Here is a 24,570-nt window from a genome sequence, read left to right on the forward strand (position 1 = left end):
TAGAATACTGTGTACTCCAATACTAATCCCTGTATGAGAAACCCTTTTTTTAAATATGTAGTTTTATTATTGAACATTTTTATTTCAGCTGCATAGTAGTATAAATGGAATGAATAGACATAGAGACATATTTACACCTCAGAATGAATGTGCATGATTTTAAAAAAGCATTGCCTGTGTTTGTTTGCATGTGCAGAGGAGGAAACATAAATCAAATCAATGAGATATTTCGAATTCATGAGAAGCAAAGATTAAGATTGCATTATTAATGCTCTTTGCTCGTCTATATTTCACAGGCTGTGAAAGCTTAACAGTCACTTTCTTCAGCAGCTGCTCCTGCGATTGACTGCATAGCAGCTCAACCAGACCCTGTCAGAGTTCACCTAGATGTTGGTGTCAACACGCATGAGTGACGGCAGCCTGCAGTTTCAGAGAGCACCTTTGACTTCAACCTGTGCCTTTACACAAGCTGAGATCAGATCCTCAGAGTGTGATGATTGTGCATTAGTCATGTACAAAACACTGCATTAAACCCTTCTGCAACCCTGTTTAAAGGCAGTGCTGTGTGGAATGCTCAATCGCCTGCTGCTGTCGTCCTTGCTGGTGGTTTTGTTGTTACTGGTGGGAGATTTACTGTTGGGTGAACAAATTCTCATCATGACTGCAGGAGCAACAGAACATCACTACATCATCCTCTGAGGACGTAGAGGCATCAGTTCCTGCCTCAGATCTCGCAGGGAGATGTAACATCTCCTTGAAGCTGAGCGCTTGAGAAAGTGACATGACAGGAAACAAGGGGTGGGGGCTAGTCTATAGGCAATGGAATGTAGGTGTTGTTTGTATCACAGCTGGATTTTGTCCTAGTATTTTTTCTTACACTGTATATACTATATATATAACAATTACAATAAAATACATTTGCAAATTTGTTTATCCTAATTGGAAAACTCAAATGAGAAATCACACACCCTTTTCAGGGTAAAAAAGAGATTCTGGAAATCAGCAAACATATAATTGTTAGGGGCTATATATTAAATGAGAAATAGGGTCAAACACCCAAAAATGGGTTTTGAAAAGTGACTATTACAACAATTTGATTACAAAAAAATGTTGCCTTTGTGGTTACAATGCCTGTTAAAGAGTTAAACCAAACCCAATGCAGTCCCAATGCAGAAACATTAACCTGGGACAAAACATGATGATGTCCTGGTGCATCATTTCTTCTGTTGTACTCAATTGTATACCCCCTTGCCTTAGTGATAGTGTCAGCCACGTTAAGTAACAAATACACCAATTTCTGAAATAGCTCCTGTCCATCTCAGCCCACTTTTCCATTCACTTCATGCTTCAGGGCACAATATCGACACACCATTATTCAAGGATGACCACTGAAGTGTGTATAGGTTCACATCAGGACTGGGACACTTTGACTGACCAATAAAATCACCAGACGGTTGAGCCAGTTCTCAATCTGACACAGCAGGTAAAATGATATACACAAATTCTAGCTGAAATCTGCATCCAATTCATAGATAAATAGGAAAAAAGGAATATGAACCTTATCAAGAATTAAGTGCAAGCATTAACTAACACAGCTGACATGGTTAATAAGGTAAGAAGATGGTTAACAGAATATAAGAAAGGACATAACATAGGCGGCGCCATTAAATCAGAGGGGGATATGGTTCCATTGGTTTGAATTTTCCTGTTGTGTAAATGAGAATTTAAAGAAAATTCTATAAAAAATATTTATAGTATATTTGTACAGTAGTTTATTTTTGCCCACACAGTTTAATTTACTAATTTCTTTTGTTTTTCTGTTTTGTTTTACTTGCAAGGTGCAAGGTTATTGGTTTAGTTGCTTGTCTGTCAAAATCCAGAGTAGTGGGCGGAGTTAGCTTTGGGAGCACAGAGCTTTTTGAATTAAGTCACTTTTGTAGGTAAAATGGTTGTTAAATATTTAACCACATGTTAAAAATAAACCAGAATGCAGGATTGCTATTACCTGGTATTGCTAGCAATGCTAATCTGAGACAATGCTAACAATGTTTGGCTCAAGTGGGACTAACAGCTCTGGCATTCAACATTTGAGGTAAATGAAATGGAGCATTAGTAGCCTAAAGTCAAATTATTCATTTGCCGAGGGGTTAAGAGAAATCATTTCCTTACTGGACATGTGTTAGCCCTGTTAACCCTGTCACTGTTAACATAAAATATCAGTATTACATCATATACTGTATCGTTTTTGTTTGTGCAATATTATCAGTACGTGGCATCAAATATCAATAGTTTTATTGAAACAAATGCGCTCTAAACTTCCTAAGAGTGGCTCCACCCCCAATTTAACTTAATAAAGTTACTTCTTCATTACTCCACATGGTGGCGTTAATCTAATGAATAGGATAAACTGTGGTAAAGAATATTGGTTTAGTCAAATTCTGTAAAACTGGCACTAATATATACATAATTCTTGTATTTGCTTATTTGGTAGTATTTAATCCTCTTTAGTCTTGTGAGATACAGCTCTGGAAAAAAATAATTATTAATATCTGGACATGGTTAATCACTGGTGTCTCACAAAAAAAAATCACAATATACAGAAAAAATAAGAGACCACTTAAAAATGATGAGTTTGGAATATAATCAAGAGGAAGATGTATGATCACAGACCATCAAACCAAGCTGAACTGCCAGGAGTGACATACAATTATCCAAAAGCAATGTGTAAGACTGGTGGAGGAGAACATGAGAATATGCATGAAAAAACAGGATTATTCTACCAAATATTGATTTCTGAACATTTTTTCTTTGCATTATTTGAGGTCTAAAAGCTCTGCATCTTTTTCGTTATTTCAGCCATTTCTCTTTTTCTGCAAATAAATGCTTTAAATGACAATATTTTTATTTGAACTGTATAATTGATTATCAAAGAATCACAGTACCATAATAATATTGTATTGTGAGATTCCCTGTGATTTCCACTTGTACTATAGAAAAACATAATTTGGGAACCATTAATGCTTAATTGGTTTGTAGATGGTTCTTTATGTAACAGTCTTTTTCTCTCTTTCTCTCTCTCTCTCTGTAATGTCTAGACAGTGTGTATTTGGGAGTCATAAGAAGAGAGATATAAGAATAGTGACTGAAGACCCATCACCTCCCATACTGCCTCTTTGAAGTATTTTGTTTGTGCTCTAATCTGGATTTTTGGCGCGCGCTGCATTTCTCCTCTGTTTGGGCCACTCCTCCCTCACTGGAGTTCTCTCTCTCTCTCTCTCTCTCTCTCTCTCTCTCTCTCTCTCTCTCTCTCTCTCTCTCTCTCTCTCCCGTGCTCCAGCACAGCTCCCATCAGCGCAGTGTGTGACATCAAGTCTGAGGCTGGAGCGCGCGAAACGGGGAATGTGCTGAGGCGCGAGGCGGTGTTGTGGATGGTTTTGTGAAGCGCGCGGTGTTTTTTCCTGAGAAATGCCTGATCTGCAGCTGCGATACGGGTGAGTTCGAGCGCGCTTTCCGCGTGGTGCTCGTACGTTCCTCGCGCGCCACTTTTCTCCTTTCTCTCTTTGTTCTTTTCTCTCATTCTTGTTTTGTTTGAGAACGCAGGGCTCAAAACTGATCATTTTTCAGCAAAACAACATTCCGATTAATAAGAATTCATATTTTAGTGATAGTTTAACACGTTTGGTAACATAACATATTTATCGCGTGTTTTAACACTGGATACGTTTGCAGTGAAGCGTGTAATACAAAACACATTAAGAGCCAAAAGTATGGGGATATGGGATATAGCAGGGAAGGATTTGGGAACACCCACAACTGTACAACCTGTGAGGTGCTATCTTGTAAGTAAGGCTGAACACTGGATACCTGTATGTGGTTAAGGGTGTGTTGCTTTTAATACAAATATACTTGGGTGCTGTAAATCATGGGATAGCAGTATGTAAATTGATCATTAAGTGTCACCTCAGGGTATGGTTTGGGAATGTCCGCATTTTTATAAGTTGTAAGGTGATATCTTGCGAGTGAGCTAGGATGAACACTGGATACATTTATGTGGTTAAGGATGTGTTGCTCTTAATACAAAATACCTTTGCAATGCCAAAAGTTATGGGACAGCAGTGTGTAAATTGATTAAGTGTTACCTTAACTAGTAAGTTGTGAGGTGTGATCTTGTGAGTGAGACTGGACACTAGATACATGTATGTGTTTAAGAGTGTGTTACTTATAATACTAATATACTTGGGTGCCAAAAGCCATGGGATAGCAATATGTAAATTGATCAAGAATGTGTGTTACCAAAAGGGATGGTTTGGGAACAACTACACCTGTATAAGTTGTGAGGTGTTATCTTGCAATTGAGGCTGAACACTGGATATGTGTGGTAAAGGGTGTGTTGCGCATAATACAACATACACTAAGGTGCCAGAACTCACGGCATAGCAATATGTAAACTGATTGAAAATGTGTGTTACCTCAAGGGATGGCTTGGGACTGCCCATATTTGTATAAGTTGCGAGATGTTTTCTTGCAAGTTAGGCTAAACACTGGATACATGTATGTGGTTATGGGTGTGTTGCTTTTAATGCAATTATACTTGGATGCCAAAAGTCATGAGATAGCAATATGTAAATTGACCATTAAGTGTCACCTCAAGAATGATTTGGGAACCTCTGTATCAAGTCAGCGAGGATGAATACTGGATACATGTATGTGGTTAAGTGTTTATTGCTTTTAATACAAATATACTTGGGTGCCAGAAGTTATGGGATAGCAATATGTTAATTGATTGGAAATGTGTTACCTCCGGGGATAGCTTAAGATCACCCATACCTGTATAAGTTGTGGGTGTTTTCTTGCAAGTGAGGCTGAACACTGGGTTGCTTTTAATACAAAATATACTTCGGTGCCAAAAGTCATGGGATAGCAATATGTTAATTGATTAGAAATGTGCGTTACCTCAGGGGATGGCTTGGAAACACCAACATCTGTATAAGTTTTGAGGTGTTATCTTGTGAGTGAGGCTAAACACTGGATAGAATAAATTTATGTTGTTAAGGGTGTCTTGCACATAATACAACATACACTGAAATGCAAAAAGTCATGGCATAGCAGTTAACAGAGTGATTAAAAATAATTTTGAGTTTAAATGATTAATGACAGGCACTGACAGCTTACACTCATATCTCCAGCATTAGACAGTGATGCTTAGTATAAATACTTGTTTCCTAGGTCTGTCTGCCTTGATAAAAGCAAACATGGGGTCGTGTGACTCTTGATTTGGGATGTAAATGTAACTTTTTCCTCAATTGAGTTGAAAGGACTGTAAACCAGGGCAGTTTGAAGCAGAAACAGCTTTTCTCTGTGTGTGTGTGTGTGTGTGTCTGTGTGTGTGTGTTTAGATTAAGGGGTCAATAACGCTAAACACCTTCACTGATTGAGAGGGTGTGACCGAGCAGCACCTCAAACACAGGTGGATCAGTGTTCAGTGGGTCAGAAGGGATTATGCAATGAAATGCATAAGGATTAGGAGCAAAGAGTGGGCGAGAGAGCATGTGAGCCTATGTGCATGCATGTGTGTGTGTGTGTTTTTACATGTGTGTATTTTGGTCTTGTGTGAGTCACACATTCCCAAGATAATGCAGCATGGTAGAGAAACAGTGTAATGGTTTCCAAGACTATTGGCATGAACCAAAGGCATGAATATCTTGTTATATGTGTGTGTTTGGTTCTTTGTGTCCACTGGAACACATGAAACTATGGCTTAGAAACACAATGGGTTCCGAGAGCATAGATTCTTATTCTATTTCATTATAAAATGAGTACAGAAACCTGTTCAAAACCACACAAAAACATGAACACAGTTGTGTGTGTGTGTGTGTGTAGGGGAAACTGGTTATCTGCACTGATAAAGGAAGGACTAATTGCATTAGCCTTGTATTCATCCGTCATTTCCTAACTTAATTGTCCTTCACAAGGACAAACTCATTCGGGCAAGACACCACATAAAAATCAAACTCCTAATTCATTATCATTATTTTTATTATATTAATAAATTCCCTGCTCTGTCTCTGAGCTCCTGACGTAAATTATCCCACAGGGCTTTCTTTTATTGGCAAATTTCTATCAGGAGATTACTATAAGAATTATTATGGGATCACTATTCATTTGGTTTATAGTTTGTACTGGGTTTGAGCTGGGCAATATGGCCAACTTTTATATCTTAATTTGTAGAGTTTTCAGTTCCATTATCAATAATGAACAACATAAAAGCTAAAGAAAAACTGAAGAAAGAACACCTACAGTAGATGTCTGTACCTGAAGAATTAATAGTAAACTTCAGTCAGTAACTGATGCTGTAAAGTTTGTATATTGAAATATCGAAAATATGTTTAAAAACCATATTACCATAATCGTTATCATCATGCAGCCCTTGTTTATTTTTTTCCCACAATATAGTATATTCATAATCTTAAATCTGCTCTCAAGGATACACCCTTTTTCCCTTCAGGAGAAATGTTTTATGGATAGGGTTGGTACCATTTGAACCGTGTGGCATATGCACGCAGGGGAACACAGCTCTCAGCTCTCAATCAAGCATGACATTAAAAGTAGGAATGGAAGTGAACAGGATTATCATAAATGAGGGTTTGGGAGGGAAGTGCAGGAGAGGAGGAAGCCCAACATTATCATCAAAAACCCAGAACTTGGCATGTCCTATTTCTAGCAGATATTCAAAGAGGAGTTTAAGTATTGGAAATGTGAACTCGACTGGAAACTACTTGGAATCAGTCACATGTATAAGTATGTGTGTGTGTGTGTGTTTTGTTGAGTCATGAGATTAAAATGTAGTTTCAGGTGGCCGTGCATCAGGATATCAGACACAAGATAATATCCCACAAAACAGGTGTGTGTATATATATATATATATATATATATATATATATATATATATGTGTGTGTGTGTGTGTGTGTTCTGTGTTCTGGAGTCATTAGATGAGGTTAGAATGTAGTTTTAGGTGGAAATGCATCAAATGAATCAGCACATCAGACACAAGATAATACCTGAAATGCCTCACAAAGACAGGTGTGTGTGTGTGCGCGCACATAGAAAGGGTATGTGAGATATAGAATACATACAATATAAAACAAATGATAAAAAATAGTGTGAGCAAGAGGGAGAAAGAGAGATGTGGAAAAAAGAGCAACAGAAGGATTAAGAGATGGAGAAAATAGTAGTGAGAAAGGGAGTAGACAAGAGTTGAAGAAAAAGAGCAAGAGAAAGAAAGAGGAACAGAATAGCAATCAGAAAGATAGAGAAATTGAGAGCGAGAGAGATTCATATTCTAATAAGGGTAGTGTTAGAGAGAGAGAGAGAGAGAGAGAGAGAGTTGAAGAGTGGAGAGAAAGAGAGGGAGAAAGGGAAGAAGGACAGAATAGTAGAGAGAGAGAGCAGGAGAAATGGCAAGAGACAGAGAATAGTAGTGAGAGAGAGAGAGTAGTCAGAGAGTTATGAAGAGGAAAAGAGATAATAACAGTGTTAAAGCAAGAGGGATACAAAAGAATACAAAAAGAGAGCAAGAGAGATACAGATTACAGATAATAATGCAGAGAATAGTAGTGAGAGAGGGAGAAAGAGGGAGTGAAAGAGAGCAGGAGAAAGGGGATAAGATAGAGAATAGCAGTGTGAGAGAACAGTAGTAAGAGAAAGAGAGGGGGGAATAGTAGTCAGAGAGTTAGAGTGAAATAGAGAGAGAGAGAGTACTGCCGTTTGATATGGCTCTCTGTTTATTCCCTCTCCTCTCTTAGCCTTGAATTTGGTAGACAGATCTTATTACCAGCTGTGTCTCACTGAAGGACAGACTGTAATCAGAATGCTCCAGTCTGCTGCAGTAACAGCACTGGTTAACAGCTCAGGCCATTCTGAAGAAAGGAGTCAATCCATCATCTGCTTGAAGGTCATTGGCTGTTAATCTGACAATATGCAATTACCAGCTTGAACATGATTTTTGTCCTACAACATCTGAGCTGCTTGTCGCTTGTCTGATCCTTTCAGACACAAATATATGTCTACCATACAGTAGACGGTTTTGAAAAAGTCGACTGAAAAAAGACTGACATTGATGCTGCAACATAATACAGAAATATTAATAAAATCCTGCACTTCACAACTGGAGTTATGCATAGGGCTCAGTCAGGATGTATTATTACACTGCCTGGCCCAAAAAAAATCACCATCTGCTTTTAACTAAACAAATGATGTGGTGTTGCTGCTGTTGGTCAGGTCTAGGTACAGCAACAGTATGTGCTGAAAGAATGAGGTCAGCTGACTACCTGAATATACTGAATATAGACCAGGTTCTTCCATCAATGGATTCATCCATAGATTTGTTCCTCCCTGATGACACGGGCATATTCCAAGATGATAATGCCTGGATTCATGGGGCTGGAATTGTGAAAGAGTGATTCAGGGAGCATGAGATCATCATTTTCACACATGGATTGTTCACCACAGAGTCCAGACCTTAACCTCATTGAGAATCTTTGGGATGTGCTGGAGAGGCTTTGTACAGAGGTCAGACTCTACCATCATCAATGCTGCAAGATCTTGGTGAAAACTTAATGCAACACTAGATTGAACAATATTAGTGTGTTTTTTTTAGCATACTATAACTGTACAATAGAGAACACACAGCCATCTTGCTAATACTCAGCAAAAGAGAGAAAATTAAACAATACAATGAAGTCACAAGGTACTCTAACAACAGATAGGAAATGGCTCTTTTAGGCTTACTCCCTTTATCAATATTAACAAAATAACCAACCTCTGCACACTACATCAAAGCAAGACAACCATATCGTCGCTGTCCAATGAAAAACACTTATCTCCAAAACAGCAACTTTACAGGAGAGAGAAAAAAACCTTGTAAACTTTCAATGGAAGTCAATGTAAATAGTATATAGTTTATTTCAGGTCATTTTGAAGGGTTTCTATTGGTCCATTCATCAAGAAATGTTGGCACAGTGCAAGAGACAGTTTATCTGTTCAAATCATGTAGGGAACTAAAAATCGACAGAAATGGAGATAAGTGTTTTTCATTGGACAGCGACGATAAACACCTTATATAGGCCCAATGCTCTAACCACTGGGCCACAGAACACCAAGCAGAACACAGCAACAACTACAGCAGACTCAACAAGGATCCAGAAGCACAGCATACTTTGTTTGTGTTCCATTACCCAAGCTGCCTACAGAATACTTAGACCTACAGAGAATAAAAGGGTATAGAATGGTTCAAATTACTGTATTTCTGAAACTGTACAAAATTAAGTCGACCTCATTTTGAAGACTCAAATTATCAATAGAGATAAAATATCTTAAAATAGATGATCACTTATGTTGCCATAGTATGTGAAATGCATTTTGAAAAGAAGCTTCCTGAGCTCTGCTGCCCACCTCCCACTGGAACGTTCTTTAGACAGAACAATATAATTCAAACACATTTTTTTTCTTATTGTGCTTGACTTCAGTCTCAGACATATGACCACTAAAGTGAACATAAAGTAATTATTCTAAACTTGTGTTGCATCTGGATTGATGACATTGTTGAAATTACTTTCCTTGATCTTTTGTTTATTCTCATTTCAATTAAGGATTGTGTTGATTTAGAATAAAACCAGTGAATCCTCTCCAGCATGATCTGATTTCCTCGAGTATAATGATCTAAAAATGTATTAGCATATTGCCTAGTGCCAGTGAGTGGGTGGGAATGATCACCAGTTTGCATATTTCCCTTTCATAACTGTGCCGCTTTTGATGTAAACTTGCTTTTCTCCGTAACCTATATGATTGATTTCAGAATAATTTACAGCTTGTGATCAGCTGGCATGCGTGACCCTGTGGGGCTGCGGGCTTGACTGATGCTTCAGCTGTGGTTCGAATTATTCGTCAGTTCATGCATTTCTCTTTCACAAGTCCTGCTTCAGACAGTGAATGACAGTTTTTGGGGCCTGTTGAAACCACTCTCTTAGTTATATGGATATCTTCAGCCTGTGCCAGTGTCTCGCTACTAGAAAAAAGAAGGTTATGACATATTCTTACTTCTTGACATTTGTCTTGTTCAGTTCATCTCATCTTACATAATGCTTCCTGGTTTTTCTGGCACCTTGCAGGAGACATTTTCTTTGTAATAACTCATAATGGAGTCAGGGAGCAGGGTTATCTGCTTTAAGAGCATGTGCTGGGGTAAAGGTCTGTGCTGTGGTATGTACTGCCTAGGGCTGCAATGGCTGTAGTTAGTTGAAGGTCAGTGAAATTAAAACTTGCAACCTTGCAGGAGGAGACGGCATGCCTCATGCCCTATCCTAGATTCCGGCCAGCGGTATTCCGGATCCTGCTGTTTTTTTTTTGGCCCATATTAATGAGTCAATCATAAACACATTTTCAGCTCAGTATGTTTATGCTTACGTTGTGTTTCATAAAATAATTTTACATAGTTAATTAACATGATTTTTACTTTTTGTAATATTCTTCATTTACTGAACGAGTTGTGGTAATGGAATGAAATGTTATATGTGTGAATGTTATGATGATATGTGTAAGTGATTACAATGTTAGAGAGAAATAATAAGTTTATTGATAAAAACAATTCAATTAAAAGTAGGCTGTACTACCCTGTTGTGCAGCCTATAGGCTAAACACAAGATGAGATAAAGTTACGCATGTTAAAATACAGGTTTCTTATGGCATCTTGTAGCACATTTTCCCACAGATGTTGCATCTGGGCATATAGCTCCTGCATACTTGTCCTTTATATGCTTAATTGGCGATAAGTCTGGTTACTAGGCAGTCCAAGGAGACATTCCAAAGAAACGCTTGCTGTGTGTGAATGAGTTTACTCCTGCTGAAAAATGGCAGTTGGATGCTCTACCATGACAGGGAGCACATGTGGCCGCAGGATGTCTTGCACATATCAATGTCACAATTAATTCAGTTAATTCGAATTTTAGTTTTAATGTGATTTTCAAAATGAAGTAATCGTGATTTTACATACTGTGACATGCGAAGGGCGGGGGAGCCATGGGTCTGTCCTACGCCATGACACACAGCCCCTGACAGCTGGTCTGAATCAGGACTGATTGAGCAGCCCGCTGAGACCGGCATAAAGACCCAGTCTCAGCCCTCACTGAGAGAAATGCTACAGGTGAGAGGAAGGCTAAGGCAGAACGGACCCTTAAAAGTGACAAGTTAAGTGACTAGAGCCCCACTGAGCCAGCGTAGTTATGTTTTGAGATGTTTAGGGTGTTGGTGGAGGGCATTTGAACCTAAATAAACCTAAAAAAAATGGATTATAATCAAAAATCTGATTTTTTTTTTTTGGCCTACATCTCCCAGCACTACACTGAGCTATCAGTGTCCCTCATTTCACTATTAGAGCTGACAGACTGTTGAATGGATTTGTTTCCCAGATCATCACACAAGAAGTTGGGGCAGTGTGTCCAGTGTGCTTGCCAGCAAAGGCACATTTAAAGCGAACTAAGACACACAAAACCTGACCGTCACAGGATCGCAAACAGAATTCTTCACTTAAGACATTACAATTCCAGTCTATAGAAGTCCAGTTTATTTGATTCGCAAATTAAGGTAATGGTGGCTGGCTGATAAACGACAATTTATCAAAACAACAATCTTGCTTCTCTTAGATCAGTTATATGCCCACTTTTAAATTGTGTCAACTGGGCAAATTGTCTATGAGTGAGAGAGGGACATCATAGAGCAGTCAGCAACTTTTCACCAAGATTTACACTACCACCAGTAGCCTCTGAAAGCATTTTTATAGGGCTGCAAAAAGCCCATGTATACCTGCTTGCAGCAAGATCCACCATCTAATCAACATCTAAGACCACAACTGTAATTAATACTACTTGATTCATGACTGCATGCTATGAAATAGAAGAGTAAAATAATTTTTTATTGATCACTGTGTCATGGAGTTTTCACTTGCTTTCATGGCATGGTTCCAAATAACCAAACTTTGAATAACTTTTCAATATCTTTTAAAACATCAGCAAACATTATCAACTAGTGCTGGACGATATGGCCAAAATTCATATCACGATATATTCCTTAATTTCGGTCGATACGATATAATTTCGATATCGATATAAATACTTAGAAGGCCACAGAAAACTGCGAAGAATCCCTGCAATGGAAATATGTACCTACTACTGTCTGAAAATTTAATTTAAGTCTTTGAAACCTCCTTTCACGAAAACATTATAATACTTAAGAAATAAAAAATAGTCAAAATAAATCAATGCTCAATTTTATTTGCATATAGCATATATACCCGAGGCTAGGCTAGGCTAGGCTCGGCTTGGTTCCGCTCCGTTCCACTCCAGCGCGGAGCATTTCAGATGCGAACCGAGCCTACCTTAGCCTTGGATCCGCTCGTCCCGGCTCCGTTTGGCTCCAGCGCGAGGCATTTTAGATGAGTAGCGGACCCGAGCCTAGCCTAGCCAAATCTAGCCTAGCCTAGCCTATCTGGCTACGTGCCTATGTGATTACATCATCACGCACAGAGATAGTCCAGCTACGGAGGCTGATTGTGTTCAGCTGTGCGGCGAGCTGACGCCAGTAAAACGCCTGTCCGTGACAGATTCTGTAAATAATACATATCGATATACCACAAAAATGATATCACCGTTATTGAAACATTTCTTATCGCGATAAATACCGATATCGAATTATTGTCCAGGCCTATTATCAACACTTATGTATATCACTCTACATATAATGTGTGTATACTGGGAAGCTCACATAGCCCTTCATATTAAGATCAATGGGCTCTCAGCCAAAGATACACAGTGGGAAGTGTAGTTTGTTGGCTATGATGGGGCCTGTTGGAGCTCATCCACTGTCAGCCCTGAGCTGTACTGATGCTCTGTAATTCCCTGCCTGTATCATCTCACAGTCTGATACAATTTGACTCTATGGAGCCTGTAGTGTGTGTTTGTGTATGTATGTGCACTAATGTGTGTGTGTGAGTGTGTGTGTTTGCACACATTCCATGCTCTCCAGTGAAAGGCAGTCGCCCACACATTCAAGCTTGTGGCTGTCAAAGGGTTTAAGGCTGAAGAACGAGGGCTTCTCACTCTGCATCAGTCTTTAGTGAGAGGGGAGGCAGAAGAGTGATATGGATATAATGGCACCCACACTGGTAGAGTCTCCCAGCAAGTTCAGTATGTTTGGGTGTATGCGTTGTATGATGCCAGTGCGAAAACTGCGTGTACCACAACTAAAGTCATCAACATCATCATAATCATCATTAAACTTTATCGTTTTCCTAACTCTCATCATCATTATTGAACGTCATCATCATTATCTGTTCAGGATTGAGCTCATGCTGGGTGGAAGTAAAGGCATATCTTAATGTTCTGCTTTTAATACATTTTTCATTATTTTCTCCAACTCCTCTTTAATTATTTTCAACATTTTAGGGCTCTCAGAAGAAGCATTTAAAAGCGTTTTAAAGCAAAGACTTTTTTATCTAAAGATAGATAATATAAATCAAAGCTGCCAATTTTCCTTGGAACGAGATGTTTGTTGGTCCAGTCCTAAATGAATTGGGGTATTGTGTAGTGGCCTATAAAAATATTGATACATTGAATTGAGGTGGGTGATATGGCCCTAAAATAATATCACAATATTTTATGCTATTTTCGCGAAAACGAAACTCTTGGCGATATGACAAAAAGTACTGATGAAAAAATAAAATCTTTCAAGAATGAGAACAAAATAAAAAAAAAAACAGTTTAGTGTTGCATACATATTGCACATATCTTTGAGATATAAAAAAATCCAAGAATTTTATCAGATTTGTAAAAGATGTCAATGATCCAGAATGTGATGATACTAATAATGCACTCCATATATCTCCATATATCCAGGATTAAAGTACAATAAATGTACTATTAGTAGATAGTAGATATATAATGGACAATGAGAACCGTGTGAATTTTTCTTTTGCTAAAAACAGCAAAAACAATTAGTACCCTGTTGTGATAATTAGGGGTGGGTGATATGGCTCGATATTTCAGAGTATAAAATCATTCATATTGAAAAATCTTGGTGTTATTATTGCGTCTGATGCAATATTGAAATATAGTAATATTCAGGGAGAGTGTAAGCGAGTGTCAGAAACAGACAGCAACATTTGTTAGAAATGAGTTAGGCATAATTATCAATGATTATACAATATATTAAATATTTTAATTTTACTGTCAGGGCATGTCTTTACTGTCAGGGTCATGAACACAGCCTGTCAGTTTACCATTGAGGGTGTGTTTATGTGTGTGTGCACTAGTGGAATAAGTCAAGCAGATTTACACTCATACAAATAAAGGTTCCTCAAATATAATGTTTCCATAAAATAAGTCATCCATCACTGATCTGTGGAGCAATGGAACTGTGTTCTCTGGAATGGACTTGAGGATGAGGAGGCTGGTGATCATTTAACACACTGATGCTATTTTGATCACAGACATCGATGTTCCAAACTCTAGTATAAAGCCTTACCTGGACAGTGGAGCCAGTTACTCCAACAAAAGCATGGTAAACTTGTGTTTATTCCCTTAATTTAGTAAAAAAAAACAATTAATGCACATTACATTGTGTAATCTATATTACAATTGTATTTAGGCACCATGTTCACAGTATAATATAATCTGTATAAAATTACATTAATATATGGATATATGGATATAAATTTTTATACCAGTATATCTCGAAACCACATTTTCACACATTCAGTCTCAAAGCATGGACTACATCCCCTTGTGCCATGATCCTTTTCTGAACAACAAGTGCTGCCATTTTAGATCAGAAAAGCACACCTGAAAGGTATTTGAATAAATATGTATGCACTGATATGGATAAAAGCTGATGTACAGCAAACAAACTTAGGAGTGAGCCTACACACTATGCTCGTGTTTAGTCAGTCCCCACATGATACTGGCACTGGTGTATATGAGTAATGTGAGATATGAGTATTGGTATTTATAACACAGTGCTACAAATTTGGATAAACAGTTTTACTGTATAAAGAATTCGTATTGCCAAAAGACTGACTGACAGACTCAGCTCAACTGCTGATGAGGGAATCCCTGAAAACAATGTGACCAAAGGGACATGTTAAGTCAACATGTGTCCACTACTCAGCATCACAGGTGTCTACAACTTGTAATCAGTCAGTGGGCCTGTATATAGGGCTACAGGTAGTCACTGTGCTGTTTGGTGACTTGGTGTGTACCACACTCAACATGAACCAGAGAACGTGAAGGAAAGAGTTGCCTCAGGAGATTTGAAAGAAAATTATAGACATGTTAACCATGGGAGTGTAGCCAACCTCCACAGGAGGAAAATTGATGACAAGGAGACGGATAATATGAATGGTAACAAAAGAGAAACACTTCTTAAAGAGATTAAAGATGAACTTCAAGCTCAAGGATTGCACCATCCGTCGCTGTTCGAGCCCAGGTGGCTTAATGGGAGACGACCAAGAAGGACAGATTGTGGAAAAAAAAAAAAAAAACATAAAAAAGCCAGAGTGGAATTTGCCAAAAATAAATATAGTTTAACCATAAATTATGGGCAATCTATGGCTAAAAAACTTTTTAACATGTGCCCCCTTGGTGCACATAATCAAACGTTGATAGAGTTGGGTAAATGGTATAAATCACAATATTTAAAGACATTTCCATGATACATATCATGTTTTGACACAGAAAAAATAAATAAAAAAATAATTTTGCTGCACATCATCCAGTTAAACAGGATTTAATACAATCTGTAATAAAATGTACAGTTGGGTCATTTCTCTAAGCAATGATATCTTAAATAAAAATATAGATTGCCTAGCTTTACTCTAAACATGGGTGAATCCTAAGCATCCACCAACTTGTGTTCATACATTACTGGACCTTCAAAGTGAATATTATCAAGAATTGTTTCTGCCTCATTCTAATGTTTTTGGTCATTATTTTTACTTTAATAGCACTGTTCCCACAGTTATCATTTCAGATCTGTGCTGTAGATGTACTGTACTGATTACCATCCTTCCATAGCTGTAGGGCTGCCATCAGACATCAGTTGTTTGTGTGTGTGTGTGTTTGTGCTCTTCTAGATGACTTTACTGTCAGGGTCACGAATATAGCCTGTTAGTTGTGTTTGAAGAGTGTATGAGTGTATGAATGTACAGTTGTGGTCAAAAGTTTACATACACTTGTAAAAAAACATAATGTTATGGCTGTCTTGAGTTTTCAATAAGTTCTACAACTCTTATTTTTCTGTGATAGAGTGATCGGAACACATACATGTTTGTCACAAAAAACAGTCATAAAATTTGGTTCTTTCATAAATTTATTATGGGTCTGCTGAAAATGTCACCAAATCTGCTGGGTCAAAAATATACATACAGCAACATTAGTATTTGGTTACATGTCCCTTGGCCATTTTCACGGCAACTAGGTGCTTTTGGTAGCCATCCACAAGCTCCTGGCAAGCTTCAGGTCGAATGTTTGACCACTCTTCTTGACAGAATTGGTGCAGTTCAGCTAAATGTGATGGTTTTCTTGCATGAACCCGTTTCCACATGTTCTCAATGGGGTTTAAGTCAGGACTTTGGGAAGGCCATTCTAAAACCTTAATTCTAGCCTGGTTTAGCCATTCCTTTACCACTTTTGATGTGTGTTTTGGGTCATTGTCTTGTTGGAACACCCAACTGCGCCCAACTGACCCAACCTTCGGGCTGATGGTTTTAAGTTTTCCTGCAGAATTTGGAGGTAATCCTCCTTCTTCATTATCCCATTTACTTTCTGCAAAGAACCAGTTCCACTGGCAGCAAAACATCCCCAGAGCATAATACTACCACCACCATGCTTGACAGTAGGCATGGTGTTCCTGGGATTAAAGGCCTCACCTTTTCTCCTCCAAACATATTGCTGGGTGTTGTGGCCAAACAGCTCAATTTTTGTTTCGTCTGACCAGAGAACTTTCCTCCAGAAGGTTTTATCTTTGTCCATGTGATCAGCAGCAAACTTCAGCCGAGTCTTAAGGTGCCTTTTCTGGAGCAAGGGCTTCTTTCTTGCACGGCAGCCTCTCAGTCCATGGCGATGTAAAACACGCTTGACTGTGGAGACTGACACCTGTGTTCCATCAGCTTCCAAATCCTTGCAGACCTGCTTCTTGGTGATTCTTGGTTGACTCTTGACCATCCTGACCAATCTCCTCTCGGCAGCATGTGATAGCTTGCGTTTTCTTCCTGATCGTGGCAGTGACACAACTGTTCCATGCACTTTATACTTGCGTATAATTGTCTGCACAGTTGCTCTTGGGACCTGTAGCTGCTTTGAAATGGCTCCAAGTGACTTCCCTGACTTGTTCAAGTCAATAATTCGCTTTTTCAGATCCACACTGAGTTCCTTTGACTTTCCCATTGTAGCTTTTGTAGCTGAGTCTAATCACTGGGTCAAATGAGCCCTATTTAAATGGGCTCATGAGAAGTCAACAGCTGTAGTCAATCAGAATCACTTACAAGAAGTGAAGAGGCCATGACATGAAGCTAATTTGATTGACACAACTCGCTACGTCACCAAAATTGACAAATTTTGTTGCTGTATGTATATTTTTGACCCAGCAGATTTGGTGACATTTTCAGCAGACCCATAATAAATTTATGAAAGAACCAAATTTTATGACTGTTTTTTGTGACAAACATGTATGTGTTCCGATCACTCTATCACAGAAAAATAAGAGTTGTAGAACTTATTGAAAACTCAAGACAGCCATAACATTATGTTTTTTTACAAGTGTATGTAAACTTTTGACCACAACTGTACATGTGCACAGTTTTGCTGTCAGGGTCATTATCAGTGTGACCTTACACTGCTGTATTGAGAACAAGTAGACCTAGAGAAAAACATGCTTTTAGTCCAAAAGTTTGCTAATACTTATCTGACCTGGGTTATACTGATCTAGCAAACCAAACATCTTGGTATGCCTGTCATAATAACTGTTTGTTGGGGTAATACTCAGACCGTGGTTCTTTTTACCACCAGAAAGATGAGCCAAAATGAGATTACAGTGAAGTATTAGGTATTTGTTGCAGATAGCTTGGGCATTAAACAAAAATTAATCAAGCATAAATCTAAGTAGAGAAAGGGACACTATTACTAGATATACTACAAGTCCAATATTGCAGTGCGTTGCATGTACTGTATATGAAATGGTGTGAAAGACTACATCAGCAGTAAAACTTGTGTGTGTGGAGTCTACTACCCTCTCATACATAAAAGCACAGATGAGAGAACAGAGCTGAACATCTGGCTTAAAGTAACGTGTGCTAAAATAAATGCAATATATATCAAGAGTGGCAAAAATGATAATGTTCATATATCATAGGATAAGTTGATATGGTCTACATCTGAATGATTACTACCTTTCTGAATGATTTTTCTTTAAAATACCCTTTCAGACCTAGTCAGCTTCAAAACGTTGGTCAGAAATCTTAGTTGTCTTCTATATTGCAATATTTCTGAGACACTATTAAGAGTCCTAAAGCACAATGTGCTGTGGAAGACACTTTGGTGAATCAAATGACAAATGGGAACAATGTGAGTCATGGTAATTATTTGGGGCATTTGCTGGTGCCTAACAGACATACAAGAAAAGAAAAAAAAGGCAAAATATGAGATCATACCACATTACCACACAACACACACACACACACGTGCATTTCTTTCCCTTTTGCCCTTTTCATGCTAACTTAAAATCACAAATCTAAATCTCTGAATCCTGTCAGCTGATCTGGCCTCTCTGGCATGTAGGGTCCAGGCTATCACAGGCATGTGTCCAGCTGTGATGCTGGTATTAGTGAACAGGCATCAGGGCTGAGCATTGCCCCAAGGCCACAGTGACTGAGACCAGGCAAAGTGTGACTGCACTACAGCCTTGTATCTTTAAATAGAGTCTTACCATTGGACGACACACAGATAACCCCAGTGGGCTTATCTGACCTTTACCATCAGATGGCTTGGAATGAAATGGAAGGGTGAGATGAGGCAGAAGGGCAGACAACTAGATGTGACAAATACAGGCTTCCTATGGAACTTTTGACTTGTCAGTTTGCAGTTTGCTATTGCACTATATATATAACTATTTTTGTTTATTAATGTTTGTGAAAATTATTTTGTTGCACTTGCTGTTTCAGTGATTAATTGATGGGTTAAGAAGTATATGTGTTGCAAGCAGCCATCAAACTGCATGTGAGTCTTAAATTAAGTTAATGGTTGTCTTCTTTAAGCAGGGGAAACTCTTAAAGGGTAAAAAGTAATTTCAGCTTGTAATTTCCACTTATTGAAACTGAATTAAAAAATGTCAGTGAAGGGACAGAGAAAAGTCACAGTCACCAAATATATGTTTAGAGAAACAAAGGAGCAGCTTTGATTAAATTAACTTCTTATTAACTGTTAAGCATGCTGATAAATTTGTTCTGCTATGTGCTTTGTGTTGCAATGGTGGCAATGGAAATGTTGCAAAGGTAGATGGGAATGGATTAAACTAAAACATTAAAGCAACACAATCTTTTTTTTTTTTTAGTCCTTTAACAAAAATGTCACTGCGATTTTTACACAAATGTTAACATTTAGAATAGGGGTGTAATAGACCACAGAAAACCTGTAAAGATCAACCCTAATGGTTCTACACACACGTGAACCACAGATTAGTTACACAAAATTAATATTTTTTTAAACTATGTAACATGATCTGATTCATTAGATTTGCGATTTATATATATAGTGTTTATACTACAAATAATGACTATATGAACAAACATATTGGAACATTTGGAACACTCTCCAGTACCGAGACTTAGTAGTACGAGTAGTATTATCATTTGCTGCTAACCGCGCTAAGCACTAGCTCTTTTGCTGTTCAGAGGTGAGTATATCGGACTGTAGCCTACTGCTAACCCTGGCTAACACTGCAGGAGCAGCATTAGCATTAGCTGATAACCACTCTAAGTACTAGCTCTTTTGCCGTTCAGAGGTGAGTATGTCAGCCTGTAGTCTGTGTGTTTACTGTGGTAAAACAAGCTACGTGAACTGCCAGACAATATCGCCTTGACTTGCCAAAACACTCAGACTTAAATTATGCTTTTTTAGCTAGCCGCTAATTCTAATGCTGCTGTACCCAGCCTTAGTGGAAATCTGGAAATTTAAGCTTACTGTCAATAAATGGAAGCGCTTTAATCACCCAAATAAACAGTTTTCAGGAGAGAAATCTTCGTAGAGTAACATCCAGTGCTCATTTGATTAAATTAAAATTAAAAGGTTTTTGTTAAGAATTACAGTTACAGTTTTGTTTACATTGCTTAGCTTTACTTAACTTAGTTACCTCTTAGACTAGTGTTGCATAATGTGCCTTATAATCTATTGCACCTAATAGTGCAAAAAATACGGGACACATTATACCCAGAGGAGTTTTAATGGCATTCCAACAGTTTAAATCCATTGGCATTAATATGAAGTTTGCAGTCCCCTGTTTGCAGCTCTTACAGCAACCCTCTGCAGCTCTCTGAAACCCTGCAGTTATTGAGTCAGCCGAGCATTGACCACTTTAATGCACTATGCTCCTCAGCACTTCATCGACCCTGCTCTGCTATTTTATACAGTCAAACACTTTGTAGCTAAGAAGCTGTGATTCCTAAACACTTCCACTTTAAAATAATTACACTCACAGTTGATGATGGAGTGTCTAACTTTCACCAGCTGTTTTTGGAGGCAGTGGCATTACTGTTCCACACTGGAACTCTATACTGCATATATGTAAATAAATGTTATTCTCTATTATACTATTATTAAATCTAAAACACAATTGCTTGTTTGCCCACAGGTGCGGAAACATTTGCATATTAATAGTTTAATCATGTTAAAGCAGTACATAAACAGTTGACAGTGACATTGATTAAGTGTGCAGGAGTGCTAGCTGGCTTGCAGCTGCTTAATTACCTTGTAATTCAGAAGGCTCGGGAACCCTCAGGAGACACAGAATAAAAACACCATGTTTCCCTTATAGACTAAGTGAATTAACACTTTGTTTAAACACGCCACTGACTACAAAGTAATGCACAAACTCTAATCTGCATATAATCTTATTTGAGTCTGCCTTAATTAAAAAGGCCATCCTTCATCCACAGTGTTTGTTTCTTGAGCACATATGCTTTTTATTTGGTGTCTCAAAGACTATCGTAAGTTTACACTGCAGGTGAAAATAGCCCAAATCTGATTTTCTGCCCAAATCTGATGTAAAGTTTTTGGCTGTCTACACAACCTTTGTAATGTGACCTGTATCGGACATCTGTCTGGATGATTTTTGCTGTACAACTGACATACAGGTGCAAAGGAGCAACGGGGTTGTGGGTGTGCCTTATCGTATCGTATGCAATAATATCGCCAATTTTTTTTATATATCATTATTGATATACCCTGAAATATTGTGCATATCACCTACCCCTAATTATCACATCAGGGTGCTATTTTTTTCTGTTTTTATATCTGACCCATGAGGTTGTTTGAACTATGATGAAAAAAATATATAATACTAATAAAATGCCTCTCTAAACAGATTTTGTGTACATTGCTCCACCTGTGTCTCTCTCACGTTCTGCGTGTCTTTGGTTTCCGCCCGTTCTCGTTTTTTTCCGCTAGTTCTCGGGCTCCATATCTCTTTATAAAGGCGTTTATTCCTGGCTGCTTCACAATTCACTAGCTAGGGCAGCGGTCTGCACAGGTTTGATTGGCAGAGCAGAGCGTTTGAGGATTTTACACCACACGTGATTGGTCTGTGAGTTTACTGCACCGCAGAGCGTGTATACCGTAAAGACAAGAAAAATTCTGACGCTTTAAATGAACGCTGTCAGAATTCAGTCCTTCTCTGTTGTTTATCAGTTTGAGTCCGCATTGGACAACCTCTGGGTCTGGACCCGCACCACGGTCCGCCTATTAGTGATCCCTGTTCTAGACCATTGACTTCTGTTACAAATCTGATGAAAATCCATGTATTTTTTCAATATCTCAGTTAGGGGTGTGACATCATATCATATACAAAAAAACAATTTATTTATATTATTATTTATTTTGTTGAGTGTATTCTTAAAATCATTTCAATCTAGATGTTTTGTCATACCACCAAGAGTATCGTTATCGCAAAAATACCATGAAATATTGTGATATTATTTTAGGGCGATATCGCCCACCCCTACTGCGATCTGTAGCTGTGTTCAGCCAATTTATTATAAACCCCAATTGGTTGTGACACCAGCCCTGTAATGTTATTGTTATAGTCCAGTCTTTTACCTTCTTTTTGTCAGTTAGTCCTCAACTAACTGTCCAAATGTGCTTTAGCATACCTCAAGCAACTCTGTTTGTGGCGTGTGCTCAGTCTTCTTCTGCATTACCCTCTCCATACAGCCTCTCCTTGTGCAAAGTGCGCTGAAAAGGTGATGTAGGTCTTTGGAGCTCTGGAGGTCTATGAGTTGACCATGACTGTTCTCACCATCCTTCTCCTCTGATTATCTGAGATTTTGTTGAACCATGATGTTGAACAATCTTTGTTTTCAGGTCATTTGAGAGTTGTGTTTTGAGGCTCCCATGCTGCCACTTTTCAGAGAAGATGCAGAGGAGAAAAACTTGCAATTGGCCACATTAACCCTTTCTCACAATTGGCTTCAATATGTGATTTTTATTTTATCAGCTTATTTGTATTTTAAAACAGAATATAGGCATAGTAAATAGTTGAAAATGGGCCTCATACATACAAGTTGTGTATCATATCTGTTTATGGCACCTTTTCAACAGTGATGGAAGAAGAGTACAATGACTAAAAGAAGATAAACTTAGCCTAGGCAATATCTAATTCATTAAATGTACTTTAATTGGTCATCTAACAAAAAGTTTTGGCAGAATACATATAGACACTTTATATTTAGCTTTTACATAAAATCTCTGCTGTAGTGTGTGTGTGTGTGTGTGTGTGTGTGTGTCTTTGTGTGTGTGAATATGATTTGCTAAAGGGTTTGGTGTAATCACTTTTAAACTGTCACAGTGTACTGTTCACTCCACAGTAATAGCCCCGTATGGAAATAAAGCTCATTGATTTTTTGGATATCACAGGATTTGCCAGTTTATTCTGCCCAGTTTTTTTTTTTCAACTGTTTCTGCTACTTAAAGCCACACAAACATTGTAAGTGGACCTCAGGGAGAGCATATAATAGGCCATGTTAAATCAAGGAGAAGCCTAAACTGTGAAAGCTGTGGCTCTGGAGACACGAGGATCTCTGGAGAGCGTTAGATAATGATGGTGGATGGTTGCCTGTGTGTGTTCGAGCATGTATGTATAAGCGAGTAGTACAGAGTGAAAGGGATTGTACATGTGGGTCAGGATGACAGACAGCTATCTCTGGGCGCTGGAACTGTCCAGCTGCTTTGCAGAAGCCCAGCGAGGGAGTGCTCTAATTAATGGCCTGTTTGAAGCCTGGGAGGAAACAGCAACATGTTGGTGCCCTGCTTCCACAATCCAAAAACACTAATAAAGGAGTCGTTAGGAAAGTTATTTCATCATTCCCTGATGTCTCTGTTTTAACTTTTTTATGTTTTGTTTTGCTCTGCCATATTTAATGTTCGAACGTGCTCCATTAAGTTGTAAAGAGTTGTAAATTTTCAGTTCATGCATAATTCAACAGCAAGTCAAGTCTGACATTTTTCTAATCACTTACCTAAACAGAAATTAAAATGATGGCTATAAAATTCTTAAATTTTATGAGACTTTAACTGCTGCAGTTAAATATAACTACCCAGATGACATGATATAGTTCACAAAGCTGTGAAATGAAGGTCTTGGACCAGGAGGGGCATACTGATTTATACTCCTTGCCTAATTCTTATCTGCTCTGTCTATCTGCTCTTGTTTTTTTTTTAGTTAGAAACTGCAGATGGTATGCTACATGATAGGGCTGCAACAAAATGTCAACTTAATCAACAATGTTGATTATAAAAATTGGTCTACTCAGAATTTTGTTGTTGACTAATCTTCATTTAAAGCCTACTTGCACTTTTATTTTTGCTGTGGTTACTTTGTTACATTATGTTAAGACAGGTTACAGACAGACAGACAGACAGATAGATAGATAGATAGATACTTCATTTATCCTAAATTAAAAAAATCAAAGTAGATAGAGCAAGACAAATCAAATAATTGAAGAAATAATTGTCAGATTAATTTACCACCATAGTAATCATTAGTTGCAGCCCTATTACATGTTGTGCTCTGATTTTTGTGAACACGGCAAGCTTCATTCCTGGCACAAGCTGAGTTGAGGGCCAGGCCAGACAGGAAAGAAGCCTGAGGTATGAAGTAGAAGATGCTGTTCTCAACAGAGAAATGAGTCCACAGAAGGCCTACGACAGCTGTGATGCCCACTGGGGAGAGGAAATTTAGAAACAACTTTTGTGAAGATC

General features: G+C 38.2%; 1 protein-coding gene across 2 annotated transcripts in view; it reads left to right on the forward strand.

Moving 5' to 3' along the window:
* Positions 1-3,330: 3,330 nt before the first annotated feature.
* The window catches only part of LOC103041049 (gamma-aminobutyric acid receptor subunit pi), a 77,374-nt gene continuing 56,134 nt past the window's right edge, over positions 3,331-24,570 (forward strand). For both annotated transcript variants that reach the window (XM_022684627.2, XM_022684628.2), the window contains exon 1: positions 3,331-3,491. The gene's annotated coding sequence lies outside the window, so the exon portion shown is untranslated. The remainder of the gene's footprint in view (positions 3,492-24,570) is intronic.

The sequence above is a fragment of the Astyanax mexicanus genome, chromosome 7 (assembly GCF_023375975.1).
Source record: "Astyanax mexicanus isolate ESR-SI-001 chromosome 7, AstMex3_surface, whole genome shotgun sequence".
Taxonomy (NCBI): Eukaryota; Metazoa; Chordata; class Actinopteri; order Characiformes; family Acestrorhamphidae; genus Astyanax; species Astyanax mexicanus.